The sequence below is a fragment of the Triticum aestivum genome, chromosome 4A (genome assembly GCF_018294505.1).
Source record: "Triticum aestivum cultivar Chinese Spring chromosome 4A, IWGSC CS RefSeq v2.1, whole genome shotgun sequence".
Taxonomy (NCBI): Eukaryota; Viridiplantae; Streptophyta; class Magnoliopsida; order Poales; family Poaceae; genus Triticum; species Triticum aestivum.
In genome coordinates, this window is record NC_057803.1 from 476,816,432 (window position 1) to 476,831,479 (window position 15,048).

A 15,048-nucleotide genomic window follows, 5' to 3' on the forward strand; every position below is an offset into this window, starting at 1 on the left:
GATAGCTCTGGAAGTGGCCTTTGGGGATGACCATGATTCCAGGTCGGAGACATTGACGTTTGAAGTGGTGAAAATCCAGAGTCCATATCACGCCCTGTTTGGGCGACCGGCTTACGCCAAGTTTATGGCACGGCCCTGTTATGTGTATTTGCAGCTCAAGATGCCGGGTCACAGGGGGACAATAACGGTTCACGGAAGCCGCAAAATCGCTTTGGAATGCGAGGAAGGAGATGCGGCTTATGCAGAGTCGGTTTGTGCCACCGAGGAGTTGAAGTACTATAAAGACAATGTTGATCCGGCGGACATGACTCCGTTGAAGAAGCCAACTACGGAGCATGATCCGGCCCTGAAGTTCAAATCGGCAGCAGAAACTAAGCTTGTTGACTTCGTACCTGGCGATTCGTCCAAGCAGTTCAGCATCAGTGCCAACTTGGATCCGAAATAGGAAAGCGCGCTCATCGAGTTCATCCATGAGAATCGGGACATTTTTGCATGGAAGCCCTCTGACATGCCAGGTGTACCGAGGCAACTCGCTGAGCACACACTTAATGTGGATCCTAAATATAAACCGGTGAAACAGTTCCTCCGCCGGTTTAACGAAGAAAGACGCAAGGCGATTGGAGAAGAGGTAGCCAGGCTCTTAGCAGCTGGCTTTATTGTTGAAGTTTTTCACCCTGAGTGGCTTGCCAATCCGGTGCTGGTCCTCAAGAAAAACGGCACCTGGCGCATGTGTGTGGATTACACAGATCTTAATAAGGCTTGTCCAGCAGATCCTTTTGCCCTCCCCCGTATTGATCAAATTATTGATGCTACGGCGGGTTGTGAGCGTTTAAGTTTTTTGGATGCGTATTCTGGCTATCATCAGATCAAAATGGCAGTTAAGGACCAGGAGAAGACAACATTTATAACCCCCTTTGGAGCCTTCTGCTATGTGTCTATGCCCTTCGGGCTCAAGAGTGCCCAGGCAACTTACCAACGGTGTGTACAAAATTGTCTTCACAAGCAGATTGGCCGTAATGTACATGCTTACGTGGATGATATCGTGGTTAAGTCCAGGGAGAAGGAGACTCTGATTGATGATTTGAAGGAAACCTTTGATAACCTGAGAACATACAAGATGATGCTTAATCCGGACAAGTGTGTCTTTGGTGTACCGGCGGGCAAGCTATTGGGTTTTCTGGTGTCCAACAGGGGAATTGAGGCTAATCCGAAGAAGATCACGGCTATCACCTCCCTGGCTAAGCCGAAGTGTATCAATGATGTTCAACGCCTGGCAGGTCGGATTGCCGCGTTAAGCCGGTTTATCAGTCGTCTTGGTGAGAAGGCAATCCCTTTGTATCAGATGTTGAAAAAAACGGATCAGTTTGTTTGGAGCTCCGCTGCTAATGAAGCATTTGAGGACTTAAAGCGGCAGTTGGCCAATCCACCTGTGCTCGCCGCTCCCATTGACAAGGAGCCGTTACTACTATATGTTGCTGCTAATGCTCGGGCGGTCAGCGTGGCTATTATGGTGGAGCGAGAGGAGGCAGGCAAGGAGCATCCGGTTCAACGACCGGTCTATTATATCAGCGAGGTGCTAATCGAGTCCAAGCAAAGGTATCTGCATTGGCAGAAGCTGGTGTATGGAGTTTTTATGGCAAGCCGGAAGCTTAAACAATATTTCCAAGGGCACCCAATTACGGTGGTCAGTTCTGCTCCTTTGGGAGATATCATCCAGAACTGGGAAGCAACTGGTCGGATTGCAAAGTGGGAAATAGAGCTGGGGCCGTACGGTTTGAAGTATGTGCCTCGGACAGTGGTTAAGTCTCAAGAACTTGTTGATTTCATCAATGATTGGACGGAAATGCAAGCACCTGAAGAAAAGCTGGATCACACGTATTGGACCATCCATTTTGATGGATCCAGGCAGTTGGAAGGCTCGGGGGCTGGAGTCGTATTAACTTCCCCACGAGGTGATAAGTTTTGTTATGTTCTCCGCTTAATGTTCCCTTGTACTAACAATGCAGCTGAGTATGAAGCCTTGCTCCATGCTCTCCGGATGGCTAAGGAGATGAATCTAAGTCAAGTTAAGTGCTTCGGTGACTCGGACCTTGTGGCTCAGCAAGTGTCTGGCACTTGGGACTCCAAGGACCCACTCATGGCAGCGTATCGTCGGGAGGTGGATACTGTTGCAGGTTATTTCAAAGGCTATCAGGTGGACCACGTGGACCGGCGGAAAAATGAAGCAGCGGACGCTTTAAGCCGGCTGGGCTCTCAGCGCAAACCGGTCCCGCCCAATGTTTTTCTGGATGTGCTGCACAACCCGTCGGTCAAGATCCCTGGTGAAGAGGATTTGGCTATTCCTGATCCGGAGGCTCAATTGGTGGCGGCTCTTCATGTTATTCTGGATTGGACGCTTCCTTACCTGGCGTACAAGAACCGGGGCGAGTTGCCAGAGGATGAGATTCTGGCCCGGCAGATAATCCGGCGATCCAAGTCCATGGCTATCATCAACGGCGAGTTGCATCATTGCAGTGTATCAGGAGCTTTTCAACGCTGCGTGTCTCCTGAAGAAGGCCGTGAAATTTTGCGTGAGATCCACGAAGGAGATTGTGGTCACCACGCCGGTTCAAAGTCTCTGGTGGCTAAAGCGTTTCGCCATGGCTTCTATTGGTTAACTGCTCATGCTGATGCGGAGGATCTGGTCAGACGATGTGATGGTTGCCAAAGGTTTTCAAGACGTGCTCATGTACCGGCTCAAGAATTGAGAATGATTCCAATTACTTGGCCGTTTGCGACTTGGGGGCTGGATATGGTTGGGCCTTTCAAAAGGTCCAAAGATAAGAAGACCCACCTCCTGGTGGCGGTTGACAAGTTTACAAAGTGGGTGGAGGCAGAACCTGTTAGCAAGTGTGATGCGGCCACGGCGGTTCAGTTCATTAAAAAAGTGATTTTCGGGTTTGGCTTTCCACACAGTATCATCACAGATAATGGTACCAATTTGTCCAAAGGTGCTATGAAGGAGTTCTGCGAACGGGAGCACATCCGGCTCGACGTTTCATCAGTGGCACATCCACAGTCCAATGGTCAAGCAGAAAGAGCTAATCAAGAGATCTTGAGAGGCATCAAGCCCCGGCTCATGGTTCCTTTGCAGAGAATGCCGGGTTGTTGGGTAGAAGAATTACCATCTGTGTTATGGAGCATCAATACAACGCCCAACAGATCAACAGGATACACACCGTTCTTCATGGTTTATGGAGCGGAGGCGGTTCTCCCCAGTGATATCCGTCATGATTCACCTTGTGTAACGGCTTATATTGAAGCGGACAACGAGACAGCACGACAAAATGCTTTGGACCGGTTGGATGAAGAGCGTGACATCACAGCTGCCTGATCGCCGATTTACCAGCAGGATCTTCGTTGTTATCACAGTCGCCGAGTCAGAACTAGAACCTTTCAAGAAGGAGATTTGGTGCTTAGGCTCATCCAATATCAGACTGATATGCATAAGTTATCCCCACCTTGGGAGGGGCCTTTCGTGGTCAGCAAGAATCTGCACAACGGGTCGTACTATCTGATCGATATTCGAGAGCATAAAGACTCACGTACATTAGAGGAGGAGACTAACAGACCATGGAACATAGCTCATCTTCGGCCTTACTATACCTGAGCCATTGGCTATACTTATGTACATATTATGACAATGTATATATTATGATTAAATATAATAAACCGGAACCTCAGCTAAAGCGGGGTATCTGTTCTTTTACATCATGTGAGGTTACACGGAGTTGCTCTAAAGCGGCCTCCGGTTTACCCCTTGAGTTTGCTTTTTAAACGCATCATGTTATATCACTTGGGGGTTTGGTCGTGTTCGAACCAATACCATGCCTCTTGATAGGCGAGAGCCACTAGATCACTTGGGGACTTGGTCATGTCTGAACCAGTCATGCCTCTTGATCGTCTTAAGGCCACAAAATCACTTGGGAGCTTGGTCGAACCCGAACCATGACCATGCCACTTGATTGGCGTAAATGCCACAGTTTCATTTGGGGACCTGGCTGACTAGAACCATAGTTACACCTAACGGGAGCTTGGTCATGTTCGCCCATGGTAACACCATCTGATCATCTCAAATAAACCTTTTTTTTGCAACGTTTTATCATTGCACTTGATTTACACTTTTCTTTGAAGGTTTTTTTTGCTTTTTTTTGCGTTTTTTAAACCGACAAAGTTTTCAACTAATCCATTGACGGAACACAGTTCACGTCAATCCGGAGACTATTTGCCCGGTTTGATCCTTGTTGTTAACATCCTCTTACGGAGTAACACGATGTTTATTATAACCCGGCACAGGTTACATGATAAACCAGAGTCATATATATACAGGAGTTGTTATCTCCTCAACAGTGTGGGTTTGTAAAGCTCCGCTTCAAGATTGGCCAAGCCAACTTCACACTCAACGATGGCAGGTATTATGTATCTCAAAAATTTGATCATATACTTAAAATTTTGTTTTGGATGTTTTGATTTCATATATGCAGACATCATATTCCGCCCGACGGTACAACCGCGGCGGCACTTGACGAATTTCTCATTTCAGAAAGTGCTTTGGAAAGTTCATTACCACAGGAAGAACAAATTATGCACGAAGGTATATCAACATCAAAGGTATCAGCTAGCCTATTACAAGCCAACATGGTGCCCATAATAATATAATTGTTTTTCGCAAAGGAGAGGCGGGTTTAAAACCGGCTTCCGGTTCAAGCTTGGTCACCAGCCCGGCCTGATGGTTGTGGGTCATCCTGCGCCGCTTCAGCCTCCGTTTCTCTACCCAGTGGTTGGAAATCCACAGTTGTCCAGTCGATTCCCATTAATGCTTGAAAAACAGCTTCATCATGGATCAGCAATGACGGGTCAATATCGGGAGCGTAAGTATGCTTACGGATTGGACGGATCAGATTTTCCGATTCATGGATTGGTGCAGCTATTCGCTTGTTCTGACTGTCATATTGGGCTTGATAATGAGACAAGTCTGCTTCCTCAGCCAATTGACAAGCTAGCGGACGTACCTCCCGGTTTATTGCTCGCAGATTTGCTTCACCAAATTCTGACCCGTCTTCCTTCAAGCTGGGATAGCCCCGAGCCGCTTCAATAGGATCAAAATCCGGCACCCAGGCTTTTGCCCGGATTAAGGCATTGATTGCACTGGTTCGAGCAGCAGATTTCTTCAGCTCTTCAACCCGGGCAGGAAGCACCGACAGTTTCATCAGAGTATCTTGAATCAAAGTGGGCGCCAGTTTGTTATGCGATGCGGTATAGATGATCCGCTGGGCACTAGTATACAATTGTTCAACCAATGTATAGGCAGCTTTTAGTTTCTTCCGCACATCTGACCCCAAGTGACCAATGTGGGTCCCTGAAATACCATAAAGGGTTAATAAACCGGCGACTCTGTCAGAAGGCAGAGCCAATTCAGAAGGCAAACTGGCTTACCAAAGATAGCAGTAGTCATGGCATGCACGTGCCGCTTTATGATGGTCAGTTCATCCGCCACTGGTTTTAGTGCAGCCTCGGCATCCTCTGCTCGTTTGATCAAAGCAGACTTTTCAGTGGCCCAATCCGCTCGCTTCTTCTTGAAGCTCTCCTTAAGTTGTTCCATGGCGCTTAAAGCGCTGGCCAATTCCTCTTTTGCTTTGGAGGTTTCAGCCTGTTGGGTTTTCAGGTTTTCTTGGAGATCGGTGACTTGGTTTTCTTTCGTCTTCAGCTCCGCCTGCATGCATACAGATATATGCTTCAACAAATTGGTATAAGGATTCAAGTACCAATCACATAACAAGTTATGCACTTAGCACTTGGGGGCTAATGCATATTCGATCTTCATCTTTCAATTGCTTACAAAGTCCCAAGATCAATACAAGTATTCAACTTGGCACTTGGGGGCTAATGGCTATTTGCTCGTATATATTCTGATGCAGCAATTTCAATTACTTAAAGTACCGGTTTAACTACGTTAAGTTGAACCGGCCCTTGGGGGCTACATCAGTGAATTTCAAAGCATCAAGATTTATATTGGTAAGTCCCGGTTTGAAAGAATATTACAAACCGGCCCTTGGGGGCTAGGAGAGTCAGCAAGAATGGAAGCATACAAGCAGGAAGGAGCATATGGAAGTTACCTCATATTTCTCTTTCATCATATTAACCAGACCGGCTTCATAGTCGCGACTGGTATACAACCGGTTCAGATAGACGGAATGGATATCTTGGCATTCAGAGCAGCATAAGTCGTCTGATCAGCGTTCCACTTGCCTTTGCCAAAAGCAGCAAATTCTTCCTTGGCAGAATGTTTGGATAAAGCGACAGGATTGCTTGGCTCAGTATGGCCAGTACCAGTAATGACAACCTCATCATCCTGGGTACCGCCGGTTTGCACTGGGGCTGTTGGCTTGTTAGTAGGCTTGGCTGGAGGGTGGAGCTTTCAATCCGGATGGAACCTGTGGGCTGATTGACAGGACCTGAGGCATCAATAGGTCTCTCTTCAGCAATAAGATCATCGTCTTGCTGCGGTGGATCGTTGGGTATATCCTTAGGAATAGCCGCTTCAAGATTGGGCGTAATGTCTGGTTCAAGAACGACATCTTCTTCGGCCGCTTTGTCCAGGCGGGCCTTCTTGCTTGGCCTAGGTTTGGCCCTGAGAAGAATAACAAAATCAAATACAGCATATGTTCTAAGGCGATGTACTGCAAACATCACAATAAGTATAGCTTACCCAAGCACCGTTTTGAGCGGTGGGAGCTGAGTAGCCGATGACTCGCCAGAAGATGAGTGGGAAGTAACCTGGTAATTGGAGTCAGACGGATTAAGAGGTTGACGAAAGCAGCCCGCTTTAGGACAAGCACTGACAAGCAAATTAGAGACCTTTGAATGGTGTTTCCGAACCAGACTGTTCGATAAACCGGCGGAGGTAACTACCTGGCCGCTGTGCCGGGTTGTGCGACGAGCCTCGTGCTGTTGGGTCTTCATAAGAAATTTGGGATCCAAATAAGCAAGAGGATGAGAAAATTTAACTTTTCGGTTTGCCTGACGGATTTTTAGCAAAGGCAAAGGTTCTGAATCAGAAGAGAGAATAATTACCTCTGCAGCATCAGCGTGGCTAGCTTCGGCATCATCCTGACAAATATCATCATCAATAAGACGCATGAAAAATAAGCCAAGTGAGTCAAGATCTACCTCAAGGTACGGATTATCCACATCATCATCACGGGCCGGATTAGAAGATGCAGTAGTTCTTTTCCTGTGGGCAGTCTTCTTTACAGCTTTAGTCTTTTGCCGGGTTGCTCGTTCCGGTTTGTCTGGTTTTTCCGGTTTCTCCTGCGGCAATTTCTTGCTCCAAAACGGATCATTGCCCTGATTACACAGACACTGATATTAAACGATGGCCAGATATATCAACAATAGATTCAGCAAAAGGAAAAATCAAGGTCTTACAGCTGGCGGTTTGTTGGTGGCACAGAAGGGAAGCAGGCCGTTTTTAGCAAAGATATGTTCCGGTTCATTCAGCATCTTATTCACAGCTTCTGTGATTTCTTCATCGGTGAGCTGGATTCTGGAATGTCGCAGTGGGTCATCAACACTGCCAGTATACTCGCACATCAAACCAGAGCGCTGACTAAGGGGCAGTACGCTCCATGATATCCAACAGCGAGCGAGATCAACCCCTGTTAAACCGTTGGCCATAAAGGCTCTGAGCTTTGACAGTTGAGGAGCGTATTTGCTTCTCTCCTGTGCAGTCAATCTTTGTGAAAAAGGGTGTGTATTCCTGAGCCGCTCCGAACGAAAGCCAGGCAAGGGATTCTCACCAGCAGGGGAGGTGTCTTTGCAGTAGAACCATGTCTGATTCCATTCTTTGGGTGGCTATGCAGTTTGGCGTGAGGGTATGTGACCTCTTTCCTTTTCTGAATCGCCACGCCACCCAACTCCGTATTGGAGCCGTCAGTAAACTCAGTACGGTGGTTTAGATGGAAAAGGTCTCTGAACAATTCCACTGTGAGCTCCTCTTGAAAGAACGCTTCACAGAGCACTTGGAAGTGACACATATTTGTAACAGAGTTGGGCCAGTATCTTGTGGATGGAGCTGGAAATCGGCTAAAACATCCCGGTAAAATTTAGAACCGGGCGGCTTAAAGCCCCGGGCTAAGTGATCTACGAAAACAACAACCTCTCCTTCTCGAGGTGTGGGAGGGCATTCTTTGCCAGGAGCCCTCCAATGGATGGTATCTTTGCTGCCTAAAGTGCCAATTAGGACTAAATCGTCTAGTTGAGCCTCTGTGACGCGAGAAGGAACCCAATTGCACTCATACACTTGCTTGGCCATGATGGAATCTACAAGGTAGAAGATCCCGGTTCAAAAATGCATTTGATCAAGATACATTGGTATGGGCATTGTTAAACCAGAGACAGAACTATCTGAACCAGAGTTTTATGAAGCAACAAGCATCTGGCGGTTCAATAAGGGGACTAATGGCATATACCGGTTTGGAAAAATTTTCTATAAGGTTAAACCGCCTGATCTAAGCATTGCGGATGGACAAGTACGCAGAAACAGGTTTCACAAGATTTCCTTATAGCATTGGATCTGAAGCAAGTTCAGAAAAGAAATAAATACTTAAAGGTTCAAAGGAGCAGTACCGAACCAATGAGCAAAACGTTCATATAGATCTGTGGTTTGAGATGCATAAGTGAAGGCGAAGGTCAAACAACTATCATTGCACAGAGTAAAGATTTGCGGATTCATCTAAAGATCTATCGTATGAGCAAGAGGCAGACGATGAACACTGAAGAACTGCAAAACCCTAGGTCAGATCTGCGGGGGAAAGGATAGAAGATTTATCGGAGCTGAGGAAGATGCGGAAGGTTGCCGTGATGCTCTGGTGCGCTCAGGTTGATGCAGCGGCCAAGGATGAGGCAGAGGTCGACGGCGGCGGCGGAGCTCCGAGGCTGGTGACGCGAGGAAGACGAAGAAGGCACGGAAGGAGAAAAGAAATGACCCTTCGGTCCTATTTATAAGGCGAAAGAACATGAGTCAGGCGCGACAATCAAGGGGCCACAAAACGGAGCTGTCGCCTCGATTTCCGCCGATCTATTAAACAAAGAAGCATAATGGATAGCTTCGTTATGACAGGTGACGTCACTCCGGTTTACAGCAATCAGAGAAGATGATGTCATGGCGGTTTACCAATCTATAAGAAGATGTTGAAGATGGAGCTTTTATTAAAGGATTGACATGAACCCGTTCAAATCAATCTGGGGCCTAATGTTGGGGATATTACTACTGGGCGTAAACCGGCCTATCTGGGCCGGGTTAACTTCGTCAGTAGTTAAGTATGTTAAAGCCCAAGAAGACAAAGGAGGGCTCAAGGCCCATGGTCAGTTCAAGGCCTGTAGTCGTAAACCGGCGTTAGTAGTTAACTTGTATTGTAAGTTAGGAATAAGTAGAGACCAAACCGGACACATCTATGAGCCGGTATTGGGACTCTGTAAGCTGACGGGAGTCACCCGTGTATATAAGGGGACGACCCGGCGGCGGTTCAAGGACAACAGACAACAACTCGAGACATAGGCGAAGCTTGTTTGCTCCCTAGTCATCGAAACCCCATCAATTCCATCACAACTAGACGTAGGCTTTTACCTTCATTGAAGGGGCCAAACTAGTATAAACTCTCGTGCATCCTTGTGTCCGCTTTAACCCCTTCAAGCTCACCCGTCGCGATGGCTCCACGACTAAGTCCTTTCTCTAGGACATCTGCCGTGACAAAACCACGACAGTCACCTTGTGCCTCACTTGTACATTATAGATGCGCTAGCCGCACTCTCCATACCTGGGGGCTTCTTTCACAGAAGCTTAAATTATTTACCTGGGCCTCACGCCCAACGCATGTGTTATACTTCCGCATGTACCTTTTTTCACCATTATATGCATCGATATAACTTAAGTTTTGGCCAAGGTGGGTTGCCTGGATCTTGTATTTATGCCCTACATCCCCGTTAATTCGGCTAGGGCATAAGGGGAGCACCTCTGCGATTGTTACTGCCGGGTCAGCCGAATGTGTACCTCAGACTGGGTGAAGCCGGAAGCTAACATTCTTAAGGGAATATTCGGTCGATGAACAAAAGATGATTTTTATTTATTGTCCATATCTGCCCCCAGATGCTTTTTCTGCGTTTCTTATTGCAATCCGGACATGCACTTTAGGGCATGCTTACCCAGGGAGAGGAACCCTTAACGGAATTATTCTCCCTGGAAGATGTTTCTTACTACCCATGTAATATAACATAACTAGTTGGGCACTTGTCTGATAAAGCACTAATGACCCCTATGCCTGGTCTCCACGCATACCCCGGTTTTTATATAACTGAGCGGGTATTCGGATTCACTCCAGTCTATCAGGCCCGGAGGTTGAAGCGAAAAGGCCCGCAACGACAAATGATCTACAATTCGGCTAGAAGGCATTATACATGTCACTTTAATTACATAATCATGCAGACTGACTAAACTCCTCCTCTATACCATCCAACAGGCGGTCTAGCTTACAATCCTGTTGGGAATACTTTGCGGCTAATTCTACTTTCCCATAAACTAAGCTAACGGGGATCTCTTTTCCGTCGGACCCCACAGGTCCGACCTCGGCCATGTGATTTGGGTCTGCCTTGGTATACCGAGTCTTCACCATGGCCCAGGCCTCTCTGCACCCTGTCGACAGGCCGATATCTTCCATAATCAGAGGCGCCGCCGTGTTCCCTTGAGCTTCTCCGTAATCTCTGCAACGCCCTCTGGCAGGGAGACAGATGGCCACAAAGCCTATGCAACACCTTGCATCACCTGCCGAACTTGTTCATGCAGATGTGACAGCTCAGATAGAAGATCACCCACAGACCAGGGCATTTCCTTCGCGGGACGACCCGTCAGCATACCTATAGACATAACGCTGTTAGTCGGTTTCTTCGCCAAATTCCTTTAAAAGGATTCGTTCAAGCACTTACTGAAAATGCTGCGCCGAAGCCGCTTATTCTCCTTCTCGAAGTCGGCAAGGTGGCCCCGAATGTCTTTTAGTTCCACGCTCAGCTTAATATTGGCGTCTTGGAGATTGTTTTTCTCCCGCCAAACCTCAGTCAGCAAGCTATCGCATACCATGCTAGTCCTCCGGATTCATCTGCAACATCTGTCGTTAGATCTGCAGCCGTGCCGCACATTATATGGTAGCCATCACTCTTTAAAATAAATGTTACCAGTGGGTGATTTTTCCGGTTCCTGCAATGCGGCCACAGCAGCCCGCAGTTGGATCTTGCATTCCTCTAGCTCCTGGGTTAGCCTAGTATTCTTCTCTGTAAGAACTTGCACAAATAAGATGATCCTTAGATCAGTTCTGCTAACTGTTTCAAGTCTCAGGGGCTACTGATACATATGAATCGTCAGATTCACTTACCCGTACATCCTTTACATATTGATCTGTGGCTCTGGCTAGGCCATCTTGAGCAGCACGGAGGTACGCCTCTCCGGAATTGAAGGCATCAAATGCCTCTGGTGAGAAACAAGCGTCCCGGAGTACGGCCCGGCGGTGCCTATGGTTCATGGCGCTTTCCACTTCTGAGTTAGTAGCGGATAACCTATCCGCATCCTCCGTAGAGGGATTATCCGGCGCCATCCCCATATCGGCTTCCGCCTCTATGTCCGGTCCTGGCGCCCGGCTGGTGGAAGCATGATTAGTAACATCGCCGGACATATTCTGGCGAGCGTTTTTTTTGTTAAATAAATGCGGGCGTCATTATATTTCAAGAGAGACGACAACCACGGAGCGGGGTTTGTTATACCTTTGCGCTGGTGTCTCCGTCCTGACCGCCTTCCTTTTTGGCCTGCCCAGCCTCGGTGCCTCCTGTTGGCGTGTTGCCATAGGCTCGGCAGGGCGTCCCGAATGCCTTCCCTGTAAAATGCCATGTGTATATGGTGGGTGAAGTGTCTAAAAGGGGATCCTAGTTTTGGAGTTGGGATTTTTTGCTTTTTTACGTGCGATGCAGGGAGTAGTCCGGGATAGTCGGCCGTAATGGCCACCATGGCATCATCGCAGCTTAACTGATAGAACTGTCGGTCTATCAGCTCCATGGATATAACCGAATCTTCTTCGAGTCCGGAGTCGAGGGCCCGGTCAGGGTCCTCTAGTTGTGGAGAAGGGCTGCTGACCTCCTTTATGGCCTTTCGCAGTTCCTGCCGCAAAGTGGCAAGGTAAATACTTACGACAAAGAATGCAGGAAAAATGGGAGCAGGGAGATATGACTTACCTAGCTTGGAGGATTGTACATGGAGAATCCATCCTGTGGTTTGATGCGGGTGAACTCCTCCTCCTCACCCTTGAACAGTTCAGACAGAATCTTCGCTAGAGCAGCAGCATTGTCTGGACCCTTACGCCCGCAGCGGGTGGCGTCATCCTCCCCGTTATAACACCACAAGGGGTGCCCACGATATTGAAGTGGTTGCACTCCCCGCACTATGAAAATTGACATGACTTCAATTATTGTCAATCCTGATTGAGCCAGTGCTTTGATCCGGTTCATCAGATAGAGGACTTCTCCGTTGTCTTCCGCCTGGGGGCTCCGTGGGCGCCAACTTCGGCGCTTCTTCAGAGGAGCATTGTTGAACTCAGGTAGACCCCGCCGAACAGGGTCCGGAAGGGGGACGTCCTCCATATAAAACCATTCCGAAGGCCAGTCTTCGGACGGCTTCTTCAGGGTACCGGACAGGTATCCGTTGTCGGCGATGCGCCATATTTCGGCTCCGCCCACTTGATAAAGTGATTCCCTCTATGTGCGAGGGACAAGGCAGAATAGCCTTTCCACAGCTCGAAGTGAGCCTCGCAGCCCAGGAACAACTCGCAGAGAACAACATAGCCGGCGATATGTAGAATGGAGGCAGGGGGTGAGACTGTGTAATTGGAGGCCGTAGAACTCCAGGAGCCCATGGAGGAACGGGTGAATTGGAAATCCGAGTCCCCTTAGTAAATAAGGAACAAGGCAGACACGTTCTCCCATGGAGGGACAAGGAAGGCTCTCCGCTTGCGCCCCGCCATTGTAGGTGGCGAGCCCGGCTCGAACGGGCACCATATACGCCGGAGGGAGAAATCCCTTAGTCTGCAGCTCGACTAATCGGCTGTGCGGGACTGAACACCTCTCCCAATCACCGGGCTTAGGGCTACGGGGGTGGGAGGAGGAGCTGCGAAGGTCGGCCATGCTGTAATGGATATTTTCGAAGCCTGCTCTGATGAATTCTCGCTGGGGGAGGATGATATGGATCGGATCTAAGAATCCCCATCCATTTATTTATCTGGCTAGGGGGCGAATGTAAAAACGCCCTGGCGCCTCGTATTCATTCGACACGTGGGAGATAGCCCTTATTGGGCGCAGAAGCCAAGAGGTTCAACATTTATGGAGCCGGACACTGCTTACGAACACTTGAGAGTTGGAGAAGAACCCGCCTTGCAATGCCGAAGACAACACTGCGCGCCAGACACATCATCATTGAAGCCTGGTTTGGGGGCTACTGAGGTAGTCCTGGATTAGGGGGTATCAGGACAGCCAGATTATATCCTTTGGCCGGACTGTTGGACTATGAAGATACAAGATTAAAGACTTCATCTCGTGTCCGGATGGGACTCTACTTGGCGTGAAAGGCAAGCTAGGCAATACGGATATGTATATCTCCTCCTTTGTAACCGACCTTGTGTAACCCTAGCCCCCTTCGGTGTCTATATAAACCGGAGGGTTTTAGTCTGTAGGATAACATATAATCATACCATAGGCTAGCTTCTAGGGTTTAGCCTCTCTGATCTCGTGGTAGATCTACTCTTGTACTACCCATATCATCAATATTAATCAAGCAGGACATAGGGTTTTACCTCCATCAAGAGGGCCCAAACCTGGGTAAAACATTGTGTCCCCTACCTCCTGTTACCATCCACCTTAGACGCACAGTTCGGGACCCCCTACCCGAGATCCGCCAGTTTTGACATCGATAGTGGCATTGCTTGTTTACCAGACACAGTAAATCAACACCAGTTAAAGAGTTGGTTTAAGGGCATGGGACCGTGGGGACACCAGGACACTCAGCAGCGTAAAGGAGCAACTTACTTATCATACTGGGGAAAACAACAGGAGTGCCATTGTACTATGTGAGGGCAGCAAATCTAATCCTGGAGACCTTTTACTATGTGAGGGCAGCAAATCTAATCCTGGAGACCTTTTACTATGTGAGGGCAGCAAATCTAATCCTGGAGACCTTTTACTATGTGAGGGCAGCAAATCTAATCCTGAGACCTTTTACTATGTGAGGGCAGAAAATCTAATCATGGAGACCTTTTACTATGTGATGGCAGCAAATCTAATCCTGGACATACTCTGTTGACTTGTCCACCAGCCGCCACTTGCTATCCTTTTTTCAACCAATAATAGATTTGTTCCTTATCCAGTTTGTACTGCGCTTTCCCATTATTTCCCTTTTCAACCAAGAGACCGGTTGGGTATCCGGTCTTTACTACTTTCACCATATTATTTCCTCTTTGAATCAAGTCCTAGATTCATGCTACAACTTTCCCCCTTTCTTCGTTGTTTGAACAAAGCCCTAGATTCGAATGCATGAAGTAGCTTTACCTCTAATAATACTAAAAATTTAGGTGGCTTTGGAAGAGCTGATGGGAGTAGAAAAACATGCACATGCAGACACGTGGGGAGCTGGGGCAGTAGAGCAAGGTGCTTTCGAAGAACTTATACGTGAGGGTCGTCGGGATGTCGGCGGCGGCAGGTAGGATCTACGGACAATATGGCAAGGAGGAAGAAGGCTCGGAGGACCTCCCGAGCCGGCCATGTGTCGGAGAGAACGGCACTAGCAAAGGATCGGGCCCCTCCGGCAGCTGTGGGTTTCCTCCCTCGGCGGTGATGACCACGTGAACGATGCACCTTTTAGTCCTCTACACACACCAGCTGAAGGGATCTGACCGGATCTGTGACCAGCAGTGAGCAGAGAGA